The sequence below is a fragment of the Actinia tenebrosa genome, unplaced genomic scaffold (assembly GCF_029948245.1).
Source record: "Actinia tenebrosa isolate PJP-AT-01 unplaced genomic scaffold, QUT_ActTen_1.0 PGA_scaffold11__36_contigs__length_13525064, whole genome shotgun sequence".
In the NCBI taxonomy this organism is placed as follows: domain Eukaryota; kingdom Metazoa; phylum Cnidaria; class Anthozoa; order Actiniaria; family Actiniidae; genus Actinia; species Actinia tenebrosa.
Genome location: NW_028292571.1, coordinates 7,745,639 through 7,753,990, shown reverse-complemented (window position 1 = coordinate 7,753,990; position 8,352 = coordinate 7,745,639). Strand labels below are relative to the sequence as shown.

Here is an 8,352-nt window from a genome sequence, read left to right as displayed (position 1 = left end):
TATGCGCACATTAACCTTCTTGCGATGTTACTGCGGTTCGACAAAGAGGACATACCACGTGTAGCCACGGATTCCCTGTACGTAAAGCCCGAAGTGTTAGAAAAGATGCAGGAGTTCTACACCGAAGACGAGTTAGCGGAAAGTGGTCAATGGCGCGTTAAAGACGAAGAGATAAAAGCCTGGAGAGAACGTGTGGAATATCATGGTGGACACACAAAAGGCGCCATTACCCCCACAGAAGAGCCATTACCGTTAGTTACGGACCCCATTTCCTACCAACGCTTCTCTTACCTTTACGGAACGGGTGGTAGTGGTAAGACCACCAGGGTTTTGGAACTCTTTCCAAAGATAAAGGTGTTAACTCCTACGCATCGTTTGGAAAGGGAATTAACGGAGATGGGTTACGACGCGCAAACCTACCACAGCTTCTTTCGCTGGAATGGCCAAAAGTGGGTACCGGAGGCAGTACACGACATACCTCCGGTAATACTTTGGGACGAGATTTGCACCGTTCCCTTGGAAATATTGCAGCAGTTCGTAGACTTCCTAAAAGGGAAATGCCAGGTGATATTTGCTGGGGATCCATGCCAACCTCCTCCAATAGCCGGGGAAATGCCCCACGAATGGTTAAAAGGAATGGTAGACCATGCAGAGGGAATCAACGCCGACTACCGCAGCAAAGACCAAGTACGTAAATAAAAGGCGGAATTAAGGGGCCTTAGCGACGCGGAATAAAACAAGATACTACGTAATCACATACGAGCAAAGAAATACGAGGACTTCCTTTACACATGGCATCCAAAGGATCTGGTGCTAAGCAGCAAGCGCGCAGCACAGGCCCGCATACAGAAAGACCTGTTCGAAATACACCGAGAGCGCTTTCCTAGTCATTTGGTGCCTGTTTGCTACAAACCCCACGATACCCGCATGCAAAAAAGAGACGTCTGGGTACCTGGTACCGACGTTCAACTGCAGAACGCTGTAACGCACGATAAAGCCTGGGTACCCATAGAAAAGGTGGAAAGAATTACCTCCCACCCAGACTGGCACTTGGGTTATTGCATGACAGTCTACAGCGCGCCGGGACTTACCATAAAAGAGACCTTATGGATCATAGACCAGCGGCTGTGTTGGAGTAATTTGATATACACCGCCGTAAGCCGCGTAGAATATGCCAAACGGTTAAAAAGAGCCTGGGGGCCGCAAATGCGTTACGATAAGACACCGGAAAACATAGCCGAAGAAAACATTGCTAAGAAACTCCTTCGCTACAAGCGGCACGACGAAGAAAAAAATATGACGTTCGACCTATGTGTGGACGACGTCTATAAGAAAGGGGCAAGGTGTGCCAAATGTAACATACCGCTACTATGGAGGTTTGACCCAAATGACGATCAGCAGTTCTCCGTGGATCGCATAAATAATAAACGCGGCCATTGTAGAGGCAACGTAAGGTTGACATGCCTAGAGTGTAATCGGGCGCGCGGTGCTGCGCTACTTTGAAGGGCAGCTAGCCCTACTCTGAGTCTTTGGGAACTATGAGCAGCTCTTCCTTGACAAATCCGCGACTTGGGCCATCTAGGTAATACAACACGGGTTGCCCTTCCTTGGTGACGGACTTCGAAATCTCATACGTTTCCAAAGACCAGTTAGGATCCATGGCTCTCTTACTGCCACCTTCGAGTTCCCCCGGCTGATAGAGGTATCTGACCACTATGTTGCGGGGGAGCTTTTTTCCTTCAGTCCGACCGCCCTTGAACTTCTGACGTAGGACTTGTGTTCCACGTGTTTCTTTTTTATGGCATCCTTGGGTTTCATTCCCGTAGCCCTGGCCGCCTCGTTGTTCAAAGCCGCGACGACCTGGGGGAGCCTCTGAGTCCATTCCCTTTTGCGTTTGGAGGGATCTTCCAGCTCTTTCCAATACTGGTATCCAAAGAGACGCTCAGCCAGGGTTTTATTGAATCTTTCGACAATGCTCTGACCCCTGTGGTACTCAGCTTCGGCTCTCCTAATCTTAGTGCTGTGGTCTTTTAGGGTTTTGGTAACCACGCCCATGAACTCTGTCCCCGCATCCACTTGCAGCAGCTTAGGCCATTTCAAGACGCGCTTATAAATCCTACCTAGGGCTTCTGCGACTTCCCCAGAATCGTTGCTGGTTATGGGTTCGGCGTCCTTGTATCTGCTTGCGATATCAACTACGGTCAAAGCGTACCTATAGGTCTTTTTTCTCAATTTGTCGTGCGGTAAGAAAAGCAAATCCGCCTGATGAACTTCATTGGGGGTATTTACGGTGAAGCTGGGCCTGGGAATGTACTTGGGCACGGGAAGATAAACCTGCCAGATGGTTTGTTTTCTTAGCCAGTTCTTAGCCGTTTCATCTGATACCCTGGCCGCGGTCGCGAGTTTCTTGATAGCCGACGCTCCTTTCCAATAGCCTTCAGGTCCATAGTAAATCCTCTTGAGTTTGTCCTCTACGCGGCCCATTATATGAATTCCAAAACAAGATTGATCTTGCGTCCGTTAAAATCCACCGTCTCTCCGTCCACTTTGATGGTGATGTTTATGCTTTCTACCAAATTAGACAAGTCATAGCACAAAGAAATGGGAGTGTATTCTACCAGGTCAAATGGATTACCCTTAGGTGGAAACTTGGACATAAGAGAAGACTTTTCCCCATTGCTGTAACTATTGACTAAATCGCAATAGACTTCGTAAGAGGATGCGACTTTCCATTTTACGTCAAGTTGACCATTGATCGTGGTACTAGTAAGGCCCAGGAGTTCTACCAATGAACTGTCCTTTAAATTAGCGCTTCCACTATTTTTCTTGAATTTCATTTCATGGGGTAATCCTGTGGTAAGAGTATATCCATGCTTTGCTAGCTCCTTAGCCAGTGTTATGGGGGTGTAATGGGAATCTGGTATTTTTGGTTTGGTGGAAGTCACGACGACAAAGCCATTAATTAAATTATACCAAGAATTGTACAAAGAGCAACTAACCAACCGAACCTTGCAGGCTTTGATGGGAGGATTCAGATAAGTAGTAAAGTTATTCTTGTCGCTTTCCAAAAAGACGATCATTATATTAGATACGCCAAGGCCACGCCTCCCGCCAGCCCTGCGACTCCTACGAAGACCAATTCATTGTCTTTTTGTTTCTTAGAAGGCTGGTAGTAATTCTTAAACTGGGGCTTTCTCATTCTAAAGTCGGGGTGTGCTTGCGCATAGAGCTTAAAGGCGTAGTCTGTATTTTCGAAGTTCTTGTCTGCCTGCATCTTGTCTTGGTAGTTCTTATCCAACCAATCCCTGTAAGCTTGTCTTTTTTCATTCCAAGCCGCCACGTCTTGCTGATATTTCTCCAGCGCTAAGTCGTGTCTCTTTCTTTCGGCGGCTGAATCTCCGCTTTTGTCGCCTCTAACTAATCTATCTAAATACTGACCACCATAATTAGCTCCAGTGAATGCTAAAGCTGCAACAATTCCGCCTGCGACCACGCTAGCCATTATATATTAGAAAATCACAGAGATTTTCACACCGTAGGTAGGTACTTTTCCTTCCGTAGGTAATCCTTTACCATGATAGCCCCGCCAACGGCAGCGGTCATTTTAGCAAAATTAGCGAAGCTCTTGCTTGGGTCTTCAGTAAAGTCTTCTTTGAGCACTTTCTTACCTACCCAACCAATACCCGCAACGATGGAAGTAATAATAGCTGCTTCTTCAACAGTTTTCAACAACGCGGTCGACATTATATTACAAAGCGAGAAGGAAAATCTAGGTCGCCACGGGTGATAAATCTACTCCATTTCAGGGATCTTACTTTTCTAACAGCCGGTTCCACAGGTGCGCGATATGTTGCGGCCTCCCACTTTACTTTTGGCTTCGTAGCCCGCCATTGTAAGTAGAGGCTGCCTGCTGCTATAGCGACTCCTAACGCGCCAATGACGTATCCCGGATTAATAAAGGATTCCTCTTCTTTTTCCTCCACCTTTTCTTCTTTTTTGGCTTTGTTCTTTTTATTCAACTCCGCGAGCTTCTTTCCGGCAGCGACTCTGCCCGTAGATTTAGCCTTGATAATCTTGGTATCTTCTATGGGTGGTTGTTCTTCGGTGCCACTCATCTTATATTAAGGGACTTGAAGGACTTGACAAGTAACTTGATGACGACTTGACAATGACTTGGCAATGACTTGACAACGACTTGACTAAGTACTTGAGGCGACTTGATCAGGTACCTCAGCAAGTGCCGCCTGGAAGACCTTTTCGACTTCTCTGTCCTTCTTGAAGTCCTTCCAAGAGGCACCAAAGGTGCCCGCAAGTTCCTTCCAGTCGACGTGCTGAGCCACGTGCAAAGCCACAGAGGCGACTGCCATTAACTTACCGCACTTCAAAGACAACCACCCGCAGGTTATCTTAAGTTCTTGAGCAATAACGTAGTCCTCGCTTATGTCCTTCCGCAGTTGCTCCACGTCGTCTATGGGCAGTGCAAGTCAAAGCAATTTAGTGGCAAGTCGGATAGCGGAGTCTGCTACGGCGTCCGTGGTCTTACTTGCAAGGGCGGCCTCGTACCTCTTATGGAACTTCTTAACCTCCTCTTCTGACAACTTATTAACCTGCTCATGGGTAAGTTCCTTGCCTATCATTTCTTTACACTTCCCAGAAGACACAAGAATGTTAAGTTGTTCCTTGAGGTTACTTTCATCTAGCTGTGTGGGGACTTCATCTAAGAGCTGCTCAATGTCCATATACATTAGGAATCATAGATTCCAACCGTGTAGGAAAACCTCAAAGAGAAGATCATCTTGGAATGTTGGTGCGTTTTTAAATGCCGCTTGTATTCGTGTAACTGTTCCTTGCTTATCTCACCGCCGTAGTCGCTTAAGATGGTTTCCAGATCAGACTTGCTCGGAGTATAAAATACGACAAGTGAACCTATGTTTTCCCTAAAAGGCTTAGAGACGCTGGTAAGCTGCTGCGAGAGCAACCAAACGCTAATATTGTCGTGTCTGCCGCTAAAGGCGAGCTTCACTAATTCGGAGGTGCGTCTTTTTACGTCGTTCCCGCAGGCGATGTCATCCAGTATGAGCAAGGTTTGCGTATCTTTAGGGAATTGCTTATGCCAGAACTTAAGATGGCTGGATAACTCGTTAGGATCCAGTATGTCCACAAAGAAGTCGTCATCTTTCACTCCTATGCCCGTCCAGGTGCGGTTATTCACGTAGGTGGGGCAGAATAGCACGATGTAGTCGAAGCGGTATCTAAAGGTCCTAATAGCTGCTCCACGACGAACTGGGTCTTTCCGCAGCCGGTGGGTCCTACTATCAGAGCATTGCAGGGAATATGGTTCGGATCCATTATATATACGATGGACCCAGTGGACGCAGTAAGAAGGATTGCCACCGACGCAAAAGATAAAAGAGACACCATAGAAATGCAAAGGGAGGAGATCGATCGGCTGAAAGAGCGCGTGCAGGAATTGTACGATGAAATGTGCGGTCTGAAGCGCGCAGAACGGTTTGGTGCGCTGATAACTATGGCAACGTGGGCTAAGGAGTCCGTTAAGGACTTCATGCGATATCCCCTGTAGAATGTTAACAATAAGGTTAAATCTTTGTTAAGGATGCCTGAAAACTATTTCAAAGAGTGTCTCAGAATGTTGACGTCAAAACTTGGATTCCATGGACCTAAGAACCGGAATGCTAAGGGGGCTTTTAGACGACGTAAGGGAGAAATTTCAAAATGTGGACTTGGCCCGCCTTAATTTCCAAACCGGAGATAAGGGGCAAATTCAAATCCAGCATCAAGGAAGGGATACGTGGTATAATCTTTACCAAAGGACATACTCCAACAAGCTCGCCAGTAATCTCCCAAAAGAAATCCAAGACGCATTAGGGAAACCTAATTTAATTGAAAGGCTAAAAGAAAACGACGAAAACCTTAACGAAGCCGTTGAAAGGGTCAAAGCCCTAATGCAGCGACAACAAAAAGGCTTTGAAGCGATAAGGGAAGTCGAAGGACTAAAGGAAACAATGGAGGAAAGGGATGCAGATTACATGAGACAAAACCTACTGCTCCTCGATGCTCAAAAGAGAGAACTTGACGACAAAAACCAAAGAATGATAGAAGTGAGAGAACAAACAGACAAAGCCCTGCGCGATAGGAACCAAGCCCAAAAAGCCTTCGAGCTCGCCCTGCAAGACCTAGACATAAGCAAGGAAGAAGCTAAGAACTTACGTACCACCATAGCTGGCTCTTTAGAGGAACGGCGGCAGTTGGTTGCCGAAATCAACACTAAGGAGGAACAAATCCGGCAAAGAGATCAGGCTATCGAAGACCTGGAGGGGCAAATAGAGCGGCAGCAAGAAATAATGACCAAACTCGTCCCGAAGAGGAAAGGGAAGCAGCTCAAAGGGAAGTGGAGGCCCTTCAGGAGAGAGTTGCGGAATTACAGGCACAAAAGGACAACCTGGAAAGAGAATTGGGACTTACCACCAAGGAAAAGGTAAAAAGAGCCCTTTTGAAGTATGGCGTTCCACTGGCATTTGCGGTTGCTATTTCGAGCGTAGTAGGGGTAATCCTTAACGCGCTTAAGGCTACAGGCGCGGGCGTAAAGAAAGTAGGCAATGGGCTGACGGACTTGGGAAAAAAGATGGCAGCCGGTCTTCCTGGGCTGCTGGGTTCGGTTGTTTCCTTGGCACTTAGGGCCGGCGGAGAACTGTTAAAGTTTGTGGGGAATAACATTTGGATCTTGGTTGTCGCTATTGGAGTGGTACTTCTGAAGAAGATGAAGGGTTAATCTTATCCTTGTGTATTACTGTAGGCTTATCGTCGTCGGGCGCCCGAGGCGTCCTCGACTGGGGATTAGTAAAGATAGTATTCGCACCGCCTTGATAATGTGGAACTAGCGGCAGCACACTCATGGTGCTAATGGGCTTATGATTCCAAGTGGCATCAGTCGGGGGATTTTTTGACGGGGCGGCATTTATCTGAACGCGACCCAGCTTACCGGCATCGGCGCCCGACGTAATCTTATCACTGGGGCGAATCTGTATGTAGTCTCCAACTACATAAATAGTCGAGCCTTCGTACACATTGACTCCAACATACGTATTTATTAGCTCCAGCTTGACAATTGTTCGACAATTACACGGAAGATTGTACGATTCGCTACAACAAACAACTTATAATTAATAAGCTTCACAAAAAGGGGCAAATTAAAAAAAAAAAGAAATAAAAAGAAAACTACTTACAAGTTAATGATGCACGCTCGACTGATTCTTGATGTTAAATATTTATGGCGCCTGCGGGGCCTCTAGTCTGCGGAAATTCTTAATCTTACACTGTAACTTCGCATATTGACAATTAGCTATCATGTGAAAAGTTACGGGCGTCAAATCTTCTGGGGTACTTCCGTTGGCCTCAAATGAGAAATGAACTGGGTTCCTATTGTTGTCTTTTTTTCTGTAAGGCTGTAATGGTCGGTTACTCTCATCAACGATCCTAAACCCAACATTACATGACCACCCCGTTGAAATACTAATAGTACACATGATTAATCCCAGGCCTCCAACCTTTACCCACAGCCCGGTATCAAACCATTTATCATTCACGTAGTTCTTCTCCTCCAAGTAATAAAGGAACCAATCTTCCTTCGCATGTGGATTCATATACTTCAGCAAACATAGTTTGCTTCTAGAGACTAAGCACCGTAAGAGTGCTGATGCTCTTGTGATTATAAACGTAATCTCTTTGATCCTCTATGCTATTTACCGTGACCTTTCCCGTATCGTCTACTCTTATCTGCAGCTTTACCTTTCCGTGGCAATCGGCAACTATGTGGAAAGTCCAAACGGAATGATTTTCAAGGCTGCTGGGGTTGGGCTCTACGGAAAAATGCGCAGGCTCCCTGTTGTTCGTTTTCGTACGCATAGGCTGCAGTATGCCATTCTCATCTAAGAACCTAAAGCCAACGTTGGCGTGACTATACGCGCCAATGCAAATGCTGCAAAGAATTAACTTCTTTCCCGAGTAGTTCAAATTCACGGACATGCCCGTGACATCAACCCAAGAGCTCTGGGTGTATTTTTTCTCGCCTGTGTAAGTCGTATAGACACAATCTACTCCAGCTACGTAGGGGTTATTCATCGCCATATATAATAGCTCAGACCAATGCCCGCAACTACTATACCGGCTTTTAGTAAGTTGTGGTCATATTCCTCTTCTTTCTTAGGCGCTCGGTATACTGGCTGCACTTTCTTAGGTGGTTGCATATGGTGCACTTTTTTAGGCTGTTCAACAAAGTGCCTCCTAATGGTGTCGGAGTTCACGTCATTCACCCCAAACTTCATGTCCTTAGTA

At 46.3% G+C, this 8,352-nt stretch overlaps 1 long non-coding RNA gene across 1 annotated transcript; it reads right to left on the bottom strand.

Annotated features, from left to right (window-relative positions):
- Window positions 1–7,082: 7,082 nt before the first annotated feature.
- On the bottom strand, window positions 7,083–7,330 carry LOC148912429 (uncharacterized). Its single transcript, XR_016119334.1, has 2 exons — window positions 7,245–7,330; window positions 7,083–7,161 (listed from the first exon to the last, which is right to left on the bottom strand). It is a non-coding gene; the product is annotated as an uncharacterized LOC148912429 (long non-coding RNA).
- Between the last annotated feature and the right edge of the window lie 1,022 nt (window positions 7,331–8,352).